The 17,039-nt window shown below is 37.0% G+C and overlaps 1 pseudogene; it reads right to left on the bottom strand.

Annotated features, from left to right (window-relative positions):
• Window positions 1-13,647: 13,647 nt before the first annotated feature.
• Window positions 13,648-16,323, bottom strand: LOC122204565 (annotated as a pseudogene).
• Window positions 16,324-17,039: the final 716 nt, after the last annotated feature.

Genomic DNA, 17,039 nt, shown 5'->3' with positions numbered 1-17,039 from the left:
AAACGTGGATGGAACTGGAGAGTGTTATGCTAAGTGAAATAAGTCATACAGAGAAAGACAGATACCATATGTTTTCACTCTTATGTGGATCCTGAGAAACTTAACAGAAGACCATGGGGGAGGGTAAGGGGAAAAAAAAATTAGACAGGGAGGGAGGCAAACCATGAGAGAATCTTAAAAACAGAATAAACTGAGGGTTGATGGGGGGTGGGAGGGAGGGGAAAGTGGGTGATGGGTATTGAGGAGGGCACCTGTTGGGATGAACACTGGGTGTTGTATGGAAACCAATTTGACAATAAATTTCATATTAAAAAAAAAAGGAAGCTTTATACATTCAAAACTACTGAATTCTGTTCTTGGTCCTAGAAGAGAAGATTTCAAGCACATTTAGCTTAAAGACAACATTACAATAAATAAAATTATATATACACACATATATTACTATTTTAATATATATGTATATTAATATAAAAATATATTTTATATATTATACACATAATCTATAAAGTTGTATGTCATTATATTAGTACATATCAAATATTATATATTTAAGTGTAAATTAATAACAGAAAAAACCAATAATACTTTGACACATCATTTTGGCAATGTTCTTAATCTAAGTGTAAATGGATATATACTTTTGTTGTTTATTAGGAGTAAAGCTGAAGTTTATTTCAGTCAAGATGGTGTAGTGAGTTCATGCTTTGATGCATCCCTCTTTACTACAAATATGTAACAATGATAGATAAAATATGAAAAAGAGATAACAGCCATACATGGACTAATTTGCAAAAGCAAATCATCTTGGCACATCAATCTGAAATTTCAAATACTTTAGACAAAGAGAAGTTTCTCAACTTCCAGGAGGAAAAGGTAGAAAAAAATATTTAATTTTCCATTTTGTTATATTCAGTTCTTTGTTTTGGAGGGAGGATGAAAACATTCAAATTTAACCTATTTTATCATTTTAGAAGTTTGTAAGATGTTAACTAAATAGGAATTTACCCTCTTACTAGCATGTATCTAGGATCCCAGAAGCAAAATGAAAGAATAGACAATGATATTCTGAGTATTTTCAGAAATTCCCCTTAGCAAAATTGTGTGGTTGTTCTCTTTGACAAATATAGACCATGATGTAACTTTTTGTGCTTTTTCTAAATTGTTGTATTCTCTGCACTTTTTTTCTTTGTCTATCCCTGAACCCAAGAGACATTTTAATTTTAATTGAAACTCTTTAAGCTCAAAGTTCCATTACATAGTTTTAAACTCATCTGGTGATAAGTTTAACAAATATATAGTTTAATTTCTTCACTCAGACTTTCAAAAATTAAAAATCTGAATAAGGATGAATTTCAATAGGACATAAATAGAGTGGGGTTTTTTTTTTGTAGTAAGAAAATATTTTGTGTAAATTGAGATTATTAGTGTTTAGTGCTTCTGTATCCCATTTGTTCAAGTATAATTTTCTTTTCCTTTTTCTTTCTTTTTTCCTTTCCTTTCCTTTCCTTTCATTTCCTTTCCTTTCCTTTCCTGTCTTTTCTTTGTCTTTCTTTCTTTCTTTCTTTCTTTCTTTCTTTCTTTCTTTCTTTCTTTCTTTCTTTCTTTCTTTCTTTTCTTTCTCCCAGAGACAGACTGTCTTAAGCAGGCCCCATGCCCAGTGCAAGCCAGAAGCGACCTGCACTGAAATCAAGAGTCAGACACTTAACTGACTGAACCACCCAAGGTGCCCCTAATTTTCTTAGTAAGAATATATTTCAACACCTTAAACGTAAAACTGTTAACTTTATTGTTTTACTTATGTTTTTTTCCTCTGCTGCTACCATGCTGTTTTTTTTTAATGTTTATTTATTTTTGAGAGAGAGAGACAGATCATGAGTGGGGGAGGACAGAAAGAAAGGGAGACACAGAATCTGAAGTAGGCTCTAGGCTCTGAGCTGTCAGGACAGAGCCTGATGTGGGGTTCAAACTCATGAGCCATGAGATCATGACCTGAGCTGAAGTAGGAAGTGTAACAGACTGAGCCACCCAGGCATCCCTTACTTATGTTTTTGATGTTCTAAAGTGGTTTATTTCAGTCAACATGGTGCTGTGAGTTCATGCTTTGATGCATCTTTCTTTGCTATAAATATGTAACAATGATAGATAAAATAAAAGAGAAGCAACTATAAATGGACTAATTTGCAAACACATATCATCTTGTAAATTACCCCAGGAGAATCAATCTGAAATTGCAAGCACTTTTGACTTAAGCACTTAAGAGAAATTTCTTAACTTCCAAGGAGGAAAGAAAATATGAATCAGGAAATCTTTGTACTTCCCAACAGTGACACTAGAACATATTTAGACAAGATCAGGTGTGTTCAACGTGGTATGGCCATAGACAAGAAGGTATCTAGGTAATGTAGGTTTCAAAATTCTGAAGAAATTTCTCACTGAGAAATTTCTCAGCCAAAATGTCAATAAAATCAATAGGTAGAATGAAGACATGAAGCCTCTAGAAGACATGATTCACCAAACAAGAGAAAGAGGAATACATATAGTTTAGGAAACAACATCTGCCACACAGGAAAGAAGCCAAGGACTCCCCAAGATGATCAGAAAGGGAGGGAACAGCATGATAGCTATGTTTTTGGATTAGAGTGAACCTAACTATAATTAAATCAAGTAAAAAAAAAAAAAACAAAAAACTTCTGGAATAAACCCAGGACAATGAAACTGATATAGTACTTAATGTATTTCAATCTCTTGAAAGGAAAATTAAACAACTGAAAAATACCATGACAAAGAAAAGGTGGGTGGGTCGGGGGGGGGGAGCAATGATCAGTATTTCTGCAGGAAGGAAAAGTCACCATAGTTTACTTAGTTTTAATGAGGACTTGCATGTCATAATCACATAAACATTCAAAATTGATGAGACTGAAACTCTGCTTGAGAGGTTGAGAAGGGAAGGAGTACCAATTCTCTGTTGCTGTAATTAAGGAACACAAATTTAGTGGCTTCAAACAATACCTATTTCTTTCCTTGCATTTTCTGTAGGTCAGGAGTACAAGCAGAGGCTAGCTGGATCCTTTGGTTGGGGTCTCACCAGGCTTATTCAAGGTGCTGGCCAGCCTGCATTGTCATCTGAGGAAAGACCTGTTTCCAAGCAACCTCAGGTAGTTAGAAGAGCTCATTTTCCTCATGCCTGTAGAACTCATGGTGGCTTCCTTCTTCAAAGTCAGTAAGAGAGCATCTCTGACTAGCGGAATTGCCTGGGTCCCTCTTTTGAGGGATTTTACTCAATCAAGACAAGCCTACCCAGGATATTCTTCCTTTTGATAACCTCAAATTCAACTGATTTGGGGCCTTAATCACATCAGTAAAAATGCTCCACATTTGCATTTTCTATAGGTTAGAAGCAAGTCACAAATTCTGCCTGCACTTGTGATAGGGATTATATAAAATTAAGACTCATAGGAGGTCAGCACAAAAGGGTATGTGTATGTGTGTGATGAAGGCAAAGGGAGGAACAGAGGCTAAATTCTCACCCTGCATAGTGAGAAGTCAGTATCGATAATGCTTAAAACTGGAGAACTCATGGGGCTTCTGGCTGGCTCAATCAGTAGATCTTGTAACTCTTGATATCAGGGTCATGAGTTCAAGCCCCACTTAAGTGTGGAGCCTACTTACAAAAATGGAGAAATCTATTAGCAATATTAAGAGGTGTAGAAGTAAATCCTAAAATAATCTACTAAAAGAGGGGAAGGTTGCTTTCTTTGAGAAGAAGGGTATTAGCAGTGATAGCAACTATTACTTTTCACAGGAAACTTTGTATAATCTTATGACTCTTAAATTAAGTGACTGCATAAATTTGATAAAAATAAAATCATTAAGGGAAGAGAGTAAGAGACTTTTCAAGAAGTCAAGAAGGACCCAAGTTTTTATGGAAAAAAAAAGTACATATTAAGCTACAGGTAGAATAAATAAATATAAATGTTCAACATGACGATTTTAATGGAGTTGTAGAATATCTCTAAAAGTACAAAGGTTGCTTATGTGGATTAAGATAAAAAAACATGAAAAATACTTGGAACATAAAAATAGACACTTCATAATACCAAGAATGAAGAAAAATAAAACTTTAAAGTTATCACACAGAAAAGACAAATTATCTACAAAGAAATGACAATTAGAACAGACTTCTTAATAAAATAAACACCAAAAGAAAATGGAGAGCCATAATAAAAATGTCTAAAGATTGTTAATCTCTCATTTAAATTTTTTAATGTTTATTTATTATTGAGAGACAGAGAGAGACAGAGCATGAGCAGGGGAGGGGCTGAGAGAAGGGGAGGCACAGAATCTGAAGCAGGCTCCAGGTTCTGAGCTGACAGCCCAATGTGTCAGAGCCCGATGTGACGCTTGAATTCACAAACGGTGAGATCATGACCTGAGCTGAAGTTGGACACCTAACCACCTGAGCCACCCAGGTGCCCCTAATCTCTCATTTTATACTTAAATAAACTTGAATTAAAGAATTAAAATAGAGACATTTCTAGCAATCTGAAGATTGAGAGTTTGTAACTCAAAGATTTTTCACCAGCAGAAATACTGGACACAGGAAAAGTGTGAACTCAAAAATTAACTTAAAAAATATCAGTTATTTATAGTAGCTGTTAATTACAATAACCTTGGGAGCCTAAAAATGGTAGAAATAAAAATCCAGATGAGAGTAAATTATATTATAATGAGATGGCTCAATAAAGTTTGCTAAATATTGTGTTTTGTTTTAGAGAGGGACAGAAATTAGAAACCTCTGCTTCGTTAACTTATAGATAATTATTTATATTAAAAATTAGTGGTAATTAAACTATATACAACTGTATTTTAGATCTTCGTATCTTGTTCATCTTATAACTAAAAGTTTGAACCCTTTTACCAATCTGTCTCTATTTCTTTCTATTCTCACCTCCTCCAAGTCCCATCCTCTGGCAATCATTTTTCTTTTCTCTGTTTCCATGAGTTCAACTTTTTTTTTTCTTCTAAGATTCTACATACAAGTGATACCATGCTGTATCTATCTTTCTCTATCTGGCTTATTTTACTTAGCATAATGCCCCCCAGGTTCGTCCATGTTATTGCAAATGATAGATTTCCTCCTCTTTAAAGGTTGAATTATATATATATATATATATATATAATATATATATATAATATATATATAATATGTATATAGGCTAGATAGAAAAAAATATATATATTTCCCCCGATCCATTCATCTTCAGTGGACACTTGGGTTGTTTCCATCCCTTGGCTGTTGTAAACAGTACTGCTGTGAGCATGGAAGTACAGGTATCTTTTTGAGATGATGGTTTCATTTCCTTTGGATATATGCCCCAAAATGGAATTATTGGATCATATATTTATTTTATTTTTAATTTATGAGGAACCTCCATAATGTTTTCCATAAAGTGTACCAGTTTACAATCCCATCAATGGTGCACCAGTGTTCCTTTTTCTCCACATCCTTGTCAGCATTTATTATTACGTGTCTTTGTTGATGAGAGCCATCCTAACAGGTATGAGGTTATATCTCATTTTGGTTTTGATTCACATTTCCCTAATGATCAGTGATGTTGAGCACCTTTTCATGTACTTGTTGGCCATTTTTATACCTTTAGAAAAGAAGTCCTTTGTCGATTTTTATTTTTATTTTTTTATTAAAAAAATTAAAAAATATATTTATTTATTTTTGAGACAGAGAGAGACAGAGTGGGGGAGAGGCAGAGAGGTAGAGGGAGACACAGAATCTGAAACACAGAGCCCAACACGGGGCTCAAACTCGTAAACCAGGAGATCATGACCTGAGCTGAAGTTGGCTGCCCAACTGACTGAGCCACCCAGGCACCCCTCCTTTGTCCATTTTTAAATAAGGGTATTTGTTTTTTGCTATGAAGTTGTATGAGTTCTTTGAAACATTTTCATTGAAACTTTCAGGTGAACCAGTAGAGTCTTTGTTTTTTTTTTTGTTTTGTTTTAGGATAGTCTTCTTAGAACAAGGAATACTTTCAGATTTATGTTGATCAGTTGTCCATCTAGAAAACCTGCAGTAATATGATCAGACATCTTGGACAGAATATTTGTCCTGAACTCTGCTGCCAATATTAGTACGTAGCCCAAGTTTATGATTGAAAGTAAAGAATGGATTAATAATGCCTGGAAATGTCTGTCTCTGTCAGAGTACTTCCAATGATAGTTTTGTTTTCTCTGAAATTCTTTCTGTATCACAATACATTTTAAAAAAATATTTGCATTATCATGGCACTTTAGAGTCTATTCTCCTTGGAGAAAGAGAGATACAGGAGCTTTGATTATGTTTAGCATTCTTCAGAAATTGAAATGAAATCCATGTTTTTAAAAATTTTTTTGTTTGTTTTTGAGAGAGAGAGAGAGAGAGAGTGCAAGCTGGGGAGGGACAGAGAGAGAGAGGGAGACACAGAATCCGAAGCAGGCTCCAGGCTCTGACCTGTCAGCACAGAGACCGCTGCGGGGCTCAAACTCAGGAGCCATGAAGTCATGACCTGAGCCGAAGTCAGACATTTAACCGACTGAGCCACTCAGATGCCCCTAAAATCCATGTTTTGAACCACCTTTAAAAATCTTTTGTTAATTAGGTTACATTTAAGATTGCTTTATTCAATTTATGATTTTTCATTTCTATAGATATATAGAAGATCTTTCTCTAGATGTGGCATCTCGTTAAGCTCAGTAGATTCAAATATTTTTGTGGGATCATTTCCCTGGCAGCTACCAAAATCCTTAGAAAATGCAATTATATAGATATAGATAAATGTATATGTAGATGTATATAGATACATAGTATGTTCCCCTTTCCCACCTATATCTATATGTGTATCTGTATCCATGAATCAATTACCAAACTGAAAAAATAAGATTGCCTTTGGTTGTTATAAAGCTGTGAGGAATTTTTGGAACATGAAACACATGTGAAGTCATTTGAAGAGGGAAACAGGTGTTGAGATATGGCAGGAGGAAGGCTGGTTCAGAATGTGGGAGCAAATTCCTCCAAATGTGGAAATGTACTCCAAATGTACTCCAAATGTGGAAATGACAGAGATCTGTCACAGGTGCCTTTGGGCAACTGACAGGGTAATTGGCCGCTGTAGGAACATCCAGGTGGATCATATTTCCTCCAATCCTCTTTCCTTTGGGTCAAGGGGCAATAAGCAGGGATATCTGCTTTTAGGCATGGGTATTGAATGTGGGGACTTAGATAGGACAAGAATCACAGAGTCTCAAGTGACTGGTGCCACCAGGAAGAACTGGGAGCGCCCATGACATGAGGCCAGGTAGTGGCACACACTGGCCAGTAGCACATGATTACGGGACTGAGCTGACTGGAGAATGCAATTCACCTGAGTCATGAGCCAAGTATAAAACCTGAGAAACTCCAAGACGAAATGGCTTTCTCTGAGGTGACTTGACTACTTCCGTATGTAGTGCTGGGCTCTTACTCTGAAACGAAACTATGTCCCAGTGTTGAAAAAGGAACTTCTGGGAAGTTGCAACTGATCACCTGAGGTCCTCCGCAGATGAATGAATGCTGTTTTTCACATTTAATTCGCGAATACTCAGGGAAGCTTGTTGCTGGGTAAGACCTAAGATTCGTGGGATTCCTCTTTCACAATTCAAATCTTTGAAAAGCTTGAGCACCAACTGTGTGTCTGACTCAGTACACGTGTCCTCTCATTGAAACAGGACAACAGCTCTCATCTGCCACATGAGGAAGCAGGGGCATGCAGCTAATAAACAGTAGAATTGGGGCACAAAACAGGCATTCTTAACCCCAAATTGCACTTTAGCAATTTAAAGTGCATTTTAGCACTTACAAGAGGGGCAAGGTGAACATTAAGTAGTAGCAAAAAAGGAACAAAGTTGGGAAGTTTTTTGAGATGATACTGATTATTTCTGTGCTGGGAGGTAGTGAGGTGAGGTGGGAGAGGACCTAGGCAGTTTTAACTACTGAACAGCTACTCCAGAGAGTGAGGGGGACAGTGTGGGGTTAAGCTGGGTTGAGTGCCCATGAACATTTGGACTCTAAATAGATTTTCTTTATTCAGTTGTTTCTTATCAGATTCAAGTTAATGCATCTCGAATGTATTCTTGTTAAGAAAACTTTGATGCTTTGATCACCTAAACATTTTCATGCATGCATTTCATCGTAAGATTGTGATTTATTTGGTTCTCATGAGGATCTTAAGTTTCATGTCCTTTAATATATTCTTGTGCGTGTGTGTGAGTGACCTTGAAATGACTGACACATTTTTTAGTTTCAACATTTCTCAATTAGTGTATATATTCAAATTGGTAGCCTCCTGTAGACCAGTGTCTGGATATTTTCTTTATTTCACATGGCAACTTCATTTAGGGTTTTGTATTTCCCTTTGGCAATTAATTCAGAAATGTACAGGGTGTTCTGTTTCTCCACTTTTGGGGCTGAAGGAGCTCAATTTAATCAAAAAGGTGGATTACACTGATTAGAAGTTATGAAATCAATAATTAATATAGATTTATTGGAAATACGAATAAATACAAACCCCGTTGCTTTTGGGAACCTGTTTCATTGCTTGATAAAAGAACACTAAATCATGTACCTTTTTCTGTAGTCAGAAGTCTCCTTTATAGTTTTGTTGTATTGATTAGTGAATATATTTAAAACATGGATTTCCTCTCAACATCTAATTTAAACACATTTTATTTTTAAAGGCAAATATATTTCCAAACTTAGGTACATTTACAACATGACATATTATATGCTGAGATATTTTACTCTTCTATCCTCATACTATTTGAGGACATCTAATCTCTATATGCTTTTTAATATCGTGCAGATGGGGAAAGCAAAGCAGAAGGGATTTTACTTTAGTTTAAATACCATGTTTAGGTCATCATCACTCTTACTTATGTTTGTAAATTGAAGTAACTTTAATTTATTTAAGTGGTGTTTATAATATAGCATTTTGAAGATAAACAAATGCCATGATCATCTTCCAGAGGGGAAGCTAATCAGTTTGCTAAATAGAGACAGACTAACATGCCAGTCACTGTAACTTGTTTTTGACTTTGCTGCTGATAGAGTGTGAGTCCCCACAGCATATGATAATGTTTGATGTGTTAGAACACATTTTTTTCCCATTAATTCTCCTTTATATCGCCACCCACATCAGATATGCTTTCCAGCAGTGTACTGTTGGCTGTGCATTCAGAATTTAAATTCTAAGGGCCTGTTCTCCTTCCCAAGAATATTATAAATCTCACCACTACTAATTGAAATTGTATGGTGGGGGCGCTCTTTCCCTCTGCTGTGTGTTTACATACCTGACTATTATCAATAAATAGGCCGTGGTGTTACAGGTGGTGCCTTCCTAGTCATCACAGATGCAAGGTGGAGGGAAGGATGCCTGGGCTGTTTAAGTGCAGGTATAAAACCGATTAAAGATGGAACACCCTGCAGCACTCACAGGATTTCAAATCTTTTATTAGAGGAAAATACTTAGGAAAAGAAGGGTATACCCCTTGTTGGTTTTATTCGTTTGATAAACCAGTATTTATTAAGCATCGACATGTGTCACCCCTGATCTAGACACTGGGAAAACATCAGGGAAGCAAAGAGAAAAACAATTCCTATCCTCATGGAGTTCACATTGAACTAAATAAATTAGATATTTAAGTTACAGATAACGTAAAATATAATAGAAGGTAGAAACAGGATAGAAAATAGAATTTTTCTATGGAGAGAAGCCAAGTCAGGATTTGATGTGAAGGCTGTTGAAATATTAGACAGATGGCCAGGAGAGACCTTGCAGAGAGGGTAACGCCTGAGTAAATCCTGAAGTGAATCGCACGGAATACTGAAGGAAGGGAGCCCAAGCTGCAGGAAGTAAACTGTAATAGCCCTGAAGCAGGCATGTGCCTGGACTGTTTAAGGAGAGTAGGGTCGCTCAAGAAAATTGCATAAGAGAAAAGCATAATAAGAGATGAGGCCATCAAAAGTATAAGAGCTTTGGATGTGGGGCCACATAGATCGTGTAGACTTTTCTTTTTTAAATTTTTTGTTTAAATGTTTATTTATTTTTGAAAGATGGAATGTGAGCAAGGGAGAGGCAGAGAGAGGGAGGGAATAGAGAATCTGAAGTGGGCTCTCTGCTGTCGGCACAGATGTGGGGCTCGAACCTACAAATAGTGAGATCATGACTTGAGCCAAAGTCAGAGCTTAACCAACTGAGCCACCCAGGTGCTCCAGACCTTGTAGACTTTTAAGGTGCTATAGAAAATCGTAGACAATCACTGGGAACTTGAGGCAGGCATCTGACAAGGTCTGTCTTATGTTTTCACAAAACCACTCTGGCTGTGTGCTTAAAAAAAAAAAAAAAAAAAAAAAAGGAGCGAGGGCAGAAGCAAGGGAGAATAGCAGTGGACGTCACTCTCCAGTCTTCTTTTTCTGCCCTGTGCCCTGCAGGGGTAACCTCGATGGTATATATTAACCACTGATTGGCTTCTTTGAGTCTGGCTTGCATGGGGCTCAACTAATGAGAGACACTCATGGTGGCGGGGGGGGGGGGGGGGGGGGGTGCGCGCAGGGACTGGGAAGAGAGTAAGATTTATCTCTTTCTTATGCTCTTCTCTTGCTGGCTCAGGTCCCCATTGGTTGTTCCTGTCCATCTACCAGGGCCACAGTTCCTTCTGGTGCCTCTCTCCATGCAGCTGCTTCTCTCATTTCCTGTAGCAGCTCCTTGGCCTTTGTAAATAGTTCCTTTACTAAATCCTTCTTAATTATTCATATTTGTCGTCTGTTTTCTGCCTAGGATTGCCTGATGTATCAGATACAAGGCCATGCCATATTCCAGGGAGATATGATGATGACTTGGTCCAGGCTGATGGCAGTGGAGGTGGGGAGAAGTGTTTGAATTATGGACATTTTCAAATGAGAGCCTACTCAGTTTACTACTGAACACAATGTGGGGTGAAGGTGTGAAGACATGTAGGGGGTGCCTACATTTGTGGCCTGAGACACTTCAGTAATGGAGTGGCCTTTGAATATATTCTCTTGAAGTTCAGGGGAGAGAGCTGAGCTGCAGATCTTTTATTTATTTATTTATTTATTTATTTATTTATTTATTTATTTATTATTTTTTTTTTAAATTTTTTAATATATGAAATTTACTGTCAAATTGGTTTCCATACAACACCCAGTTGAGCTGCAGATCTAAAATTGAAAGTTACCTGTGTAGAGATGGCTTTTGAACCCTGATGTAGGATGAGATCACTAAGGGATTGAGTCTAGACAGAAAAGAGAGCAGATCCAAAAGGTGAGTCCTGGAGCAGCCTGGTATTTAGAGATTCAATAAATGAGGAATCTGATAAGGAGAGTGAAAAGGAATTATGCAAGAGGTAAAAAGCATTCCAAAGGATTGTGATATTCCTGAATCCAGGTGAAGAATCTCTACAGTAAAAATGGACAGACTGTTCTGTAAGGTTCTAATAAACTAATGCTGGCTTTCAGTGTAAATTAGAGCATTTTAAATAGATACATATGTATATATACATGTAAGATTTTGATACGCAAATTAAAGAGGCATATTAAAACTATGTCCCACAAGTAATAATGGCATTTCGATGACACACATCTCAGTTATCCTCGGTCATCTGAGACTCACTGTGACACTCTCACAAGGCAGCTTATATTTAGACACATTAGTGTTTCACAGCTTAACATCCTATACAGTGTTATCTACACTATTTCCCCAGAAGAATTTAAGTGTCAGGAAAAAATTTTAGAACTTATTTACCCCAAAGAAGTAGAAGTTTCTGCAGCAGCTGGGGAAGGGGGGGGGGGGGGGTGGGGAGGGGAAAACAGCTGAAGGAACTCAACTCTGACTCCAACAGGAAAAACTATGAATTTAATGGTTTAAGGGGGACAGAGTGCTGCCTCTCAGCTCATCCCAAACAATTAAAAAGTAAGGAACAAGAAAGGCAACTTGGAGCCCTGCATGAGTTTGGGAAACATATTTACAGTGATTGCAATTAATTTAGAGAAGTATTTCAGGTAAGGATAGCAACCGTAGACCATTGTTCATGGCTTTAAAATTCTTAACTCTCCATGTCATTAAAAATATTTATTTAAAAATAACTAGTGATTAATTTAGCTCAGTAAAAATATTTAATACACTTATTTTCTTGAGTTTTAATTGATACATAAATTTTTCAGCTCATTGGAAATTCACTTTTTATGAAGTGATTCATTAATCATTACAAACATGCTCATGTGTGTCAAATTTCTGTAATTAAATTATTTTGCAAAAGGAGCTATTGCTGTGTAAAAGATTGGCTTCAAAACCCAATTCAATGCTAGATTAGTGAAGTTTCTTCCTAAGGAACTTGAGTTAGAAAGCTAACAGGGATCATGCAGTGTATAAAAGGAAATTCATATTTACTGTATGATACTGATTTTAATAATCTGCGTACAAGTGCCAAAGTGACTAATCAAAAAATTGGTATTCACAGTCACATATGAAGGTTTGGTTCTGTTCATTTCAAGTGTTAAGGATGCAATTTTCTAGGACAACACTTTGGTTGCATTTAATTTTACTGTGAAATTTGAGGGACCTGAGATTTTTCTGATTTTCCTCCTCATAATATTACCTCTGTTTATTATGTTCTCCATGCTATCCATTTCTCCATAGAACTATAGTTTCCACAAGCACACTGAAGATTTACAAGATCCCTCTTACTGACCAATTTGCATTGGTTCTTTTCACATGAATCTTTTGGTAGCTTTTTCTTTTTTAATGTCTTTGAAAAATATGTTCAATATGCTTCTACTTATTTAAAAAGTAGATGGCTAAAAACATGTGGATAATAACTGCGATGGGTTGAAACACCATCAAATATGTTGAAATCCATGAGGTCCTAATAATATATTTTTTTAAAGAAGCTCATTGTTTTGAATACGGTTGGAGAAATGAGGAATCTGAAAAGGAGAGTGTGAAGGAATTACAGGAAAGAACCCAGGATTTAACCTGGCTTGTCTATGAGAACTGTACTTCGTAGTGACCAAACAGTTGATGAGGAAAAGATTACCTTTAAAAAGATACACAAAGCTGGACAACATTAAGCCTATTGATCAAAGATTATAGGCTTAGTGAAGTTACATATTAAGTACATATTATCCTGTAGATTTTTGTCTAGTAGATGAGCACATTATTTCTATCCAGTGGAAAAGATAACCCTAAACATAAAACACCAACCAGTTGGTATATAATCTAACAAACTGCCTCTAACATTCCTTTATTAAATTGATGGTAAATTCTTAGCACCTCAAAATGTTCTTTTTCTGTGATGTGACTGTAACAGTCTTCTATTTGCAACTCAGGAAGGAAACAACTGTGTTCCAAAACAGCTAAAATACACAAGTCCAACAACTGAAGGTACTTTTTAAGCTGTCACATTCACTCTGAAGCCTATTCATCTCCTTCGGGATCCCAGAGATTAAGCACCTGTTCTGCTCAGCTATGTAATAAAGTGGCAAACACGCTGTGCCACTGACATCACAGGACAGTTGCTTATAGAACTAGATGCTGCACTTTCTCACAGATTCTCATCCTCAGCTGAGACAGCAGTTGTCTGAGCAACCTCTAGATCTTGTTCATACTGTGCTGCCAGAGCTGGGTCCATGACAATCTCCGGTGGGGCAAGAGCAAGCATGGTGACAAACTTCAAGTCAGGGTCTCCAATTAGTTTTCTGGCAAGCCACAGGAAGGGCTTTTCAAAGTTGTAGTTACTTTTGGCAGAAATGTCATAGTACCGAAGGTTCTTCTTTCAGCGGAAGACGATAGATTTTTGCCTTAGCTTTCCTGTCCTGAACACCCACTTTGTTGCCACACAGCACAGTGTGGATGTTTTCAGATACTCATACCAGATCTCTGTGCCAGTTAGGCACATTCTTATAAGTAACCCGTGGTATTACACTAAATGTTATAATGGCACGCCGGGCTTGGATGTCCTATATCTTTCAGCCCACCAAATTTCTCAGAACCAGCCGTATCCCATATATTGATCTTATCAGGTCTTCTGTTGGTATGGAACACAAGGGAGTGGACTTCAGCACCCAAGGTGGCTTCATATTTCTTTTCAAATTCACCAGTCAGAAGACGTTTTACAAATGTAGCTTTTCCAATACCACCATCGCCAAACAATTCAAGTTTGAACTGGACTTGGGGTTCTCCTCGGGCAGCCACTATGCTGTGGCTTCCAGAAGTGTCTCCGGCCCATCTGAGTGAGGCTAAACCACTCTTTATATCTTACTGTTTTTCTCATTAATTAATGAGTTGAGTAAAATCCTAGACATATATTTATGTTAAATTTGAGTGAAAGTCATTTTACCTTTTTGAAAAATATATTCAGCAGCCATAAGCAATAAAGCTAGTAAATGAAGAAATGGAAGAGTCAGTATTCTGAGTTACTTTGCAACTCCTAATGAATTAGTGGATCTAGGCAACAATCATCAGTTGCTAGTGACATCACGTACAAAAACAAGACTGGATGGATCCATTGGTAAAGTGTCCAGCTCTTGATTTTGGCTTAGGTCATGATATTACTATCTGTGGGCTTGAGCCCTGCATCGGGCTCTGTGCTGACAGTGTGGAACCTGTTTGGGAATCTCTCCCTCTGCTCCCCTCCCCCCCCCCCAAAAAAAAAACCCTTAAAAACAAAAACGAAAAAGAGACAATTAGGCAATATTCACCTTGTGGTGGAAATATACAATATATTCTATGAAGCAGTCTTGACAAAAATACTAAACCTGGATCTGAAGATACAGGTCAATGAATAAATTTGGCTTCAGGACAATTTGCATTGTATTATTAGTGATAATTTTTAAAACCGCTCTTTCATTTTATCTTCTCTCTGTCTCTTTCAGTCCAAGCAGGTAGTGCTCTGCTGGCAAACATTTTCAAGAACCTTGTTCACTCATGTATGTCTTAGAATTCACTTCACTAGCAAAAGACTCTCTTTCATACATCTCCCTGGATATTTCCATGTCTGTTGTAGCTTCTGCTTAGCTGGCTGAGGGGATCTATGAGGTGCATGCTTAATATTTGGTGTGTCTGAATTCTCTACTGATTTTTCTCAGTTATCAACGAAACTATTCAGTGACAGTCTGAACTGTTTCTCTCGAGTGGGATTTCCTGGGAGTGGTCTCTTAATTTCAGCATCTTTCGCAATCGAATAGGCCGAGTTTCCCAAAGTGTATCTTTTGCAATCGAATAGGCTGAGAGTTTCCCAAAGTGTCAAGTTCTGATTCCTTTTAAACAGTTCTTTGCTGCATTTCTCCCTTTGCTCTCACATTTTCTAATGAAAAGCAAGAAAAAACCTATTCACACCTTTAACACTTGGCTTGGAATCTCCTCCACTAAATATCTAAATTTATCGCTTAAAAGTTCTGCTTTTACAGAACTTCGGGACACAATTCTGCTAAGCTCTCTGCCACTCTGTTACAAGGATCCTCTTTCCTAGACAATTGAGGAAAGTCTGAAAAGTAAGGAAAGAACAAGATAAACAGAAAAAGTGACCCTTGAGGAAGTGGAATTAAACAATCTCCTTAGCCTCCTATCCCTTTTAATGGCCTACAAAAATTCAGGAACACATTGTATTCTACTCAGAGGATGAAACTCTACTCATGAAAAGAAATAATAAAGGAGCTGAAAGTTTCAAATAACATGTAGCTCATTTTCTTCGAAGTTTTCACCAGCAGTATCTTTAATGTCTATAATATATCTACCAACAGTCTGTTTATGATTTAAGGATTCTCCAAAGTGATATCTGTCTTCTCTACCATGCTCCTCACTCCCTTTTGAATCATTATTACCCATATTTCTACTAATGGTCTGCTTAAGTCCCTCTAGGCTTTTTCTATCATGCTCCTCAAAATTCTTCCAGCCTCTGCCACTTCCCAACCAATTCTAGAGCCCCTTCCGTTTATTTAGGTATTGTTATAGTAGCACCCTACTCTGAGTACCAAAATCTGTACTAGTTTACAATTGCTGCTGTGTCAAATTACCACAAATAGGGTGATTTAAAATGATACAAATTTATTATTTTACAGTTTTGTAGGTTAGACATCCAACATGGGTCTCAGTGGGCCGTCTGCAGGACGTCTGCAGAACTGGGTTCCTTTCTGGAGGCTTAAGGGGAGAACACATTTCCTTACCTTTTCCAGTTTGTAGAGGCTGCCCACTTTTCTTGTCCCACCAGCACCTTTTCCATCTTTAAAGCCAGCAACAGTCAGCAGAGTCCTTTTTATACTGTCATCCTCTGGGTTTCTTTTTCAATTCACTCTTCCATTTTTACCGACCCTTGTGAATACTCTGGGTTCACTAGAATAATCCAGGATAATCTCCTTGTGTTAATGGAGGCTAATTCGCAAACTTCAGTCTACAACCTTAATTCCCCTTTGCCAAGTAACCAAACACATTCACAGGTTCTGAAGCTTAGGATATGGACATCCTTGGAAATCATTCTTCTACTTCTCATATACGTTCACCCTAGAAGGGATTCCCCAACAAGCTGCCCATTTATTGGCCACTCACATTAAAGTGAGTCTACTGTTAGCAAATGCCTGTGGACACAAACACTCTAAGTAACTTTTCTTTTTCTTTAAAATTTGGAGAGACTATAAGCATTCATTAGGTATTTGAGGAATATGTTCAAAGTATTGAAAAAGATAAGATAAATACACTGATCCAGAGAAGAATTGAATAAACAACCTCACCTCCTCTTCCCCCCTTTTAATTAACAGCCTGCAGAAATTCAAGAATACATTTGTATTCTACCCATATATCAATAAAATGTAATGAGAAGGAAAAAGAGAGCAAAAGAACTCTCCAAAATTAAAAATATGCATGCAAGCATAAAGTTTTTAGAAACCTTGCAATTGTTGAAGATAAGAAATCTCCTTGAAAATAGAACAGATCCGTCCAAGA

This window comes from Panthera leo, chromosome D4 (genome assembly GCF_018350215.1).
Source record: "Panthera leo isolate Ple1 chromosome D4, P.leo_Ple1_pat1.1, whole genome shotgun sequence".
NCBI lineage: Eukaryota > Metazoa > Chordata > Mammalia > Carnivora > Felidae > Panthera > Panthera leo.
The sequence above is the reverse complement of the archived record's forward strand: the minus strand, read 5'-3'. Positions and strand labels throughout refer to the sequence as shown.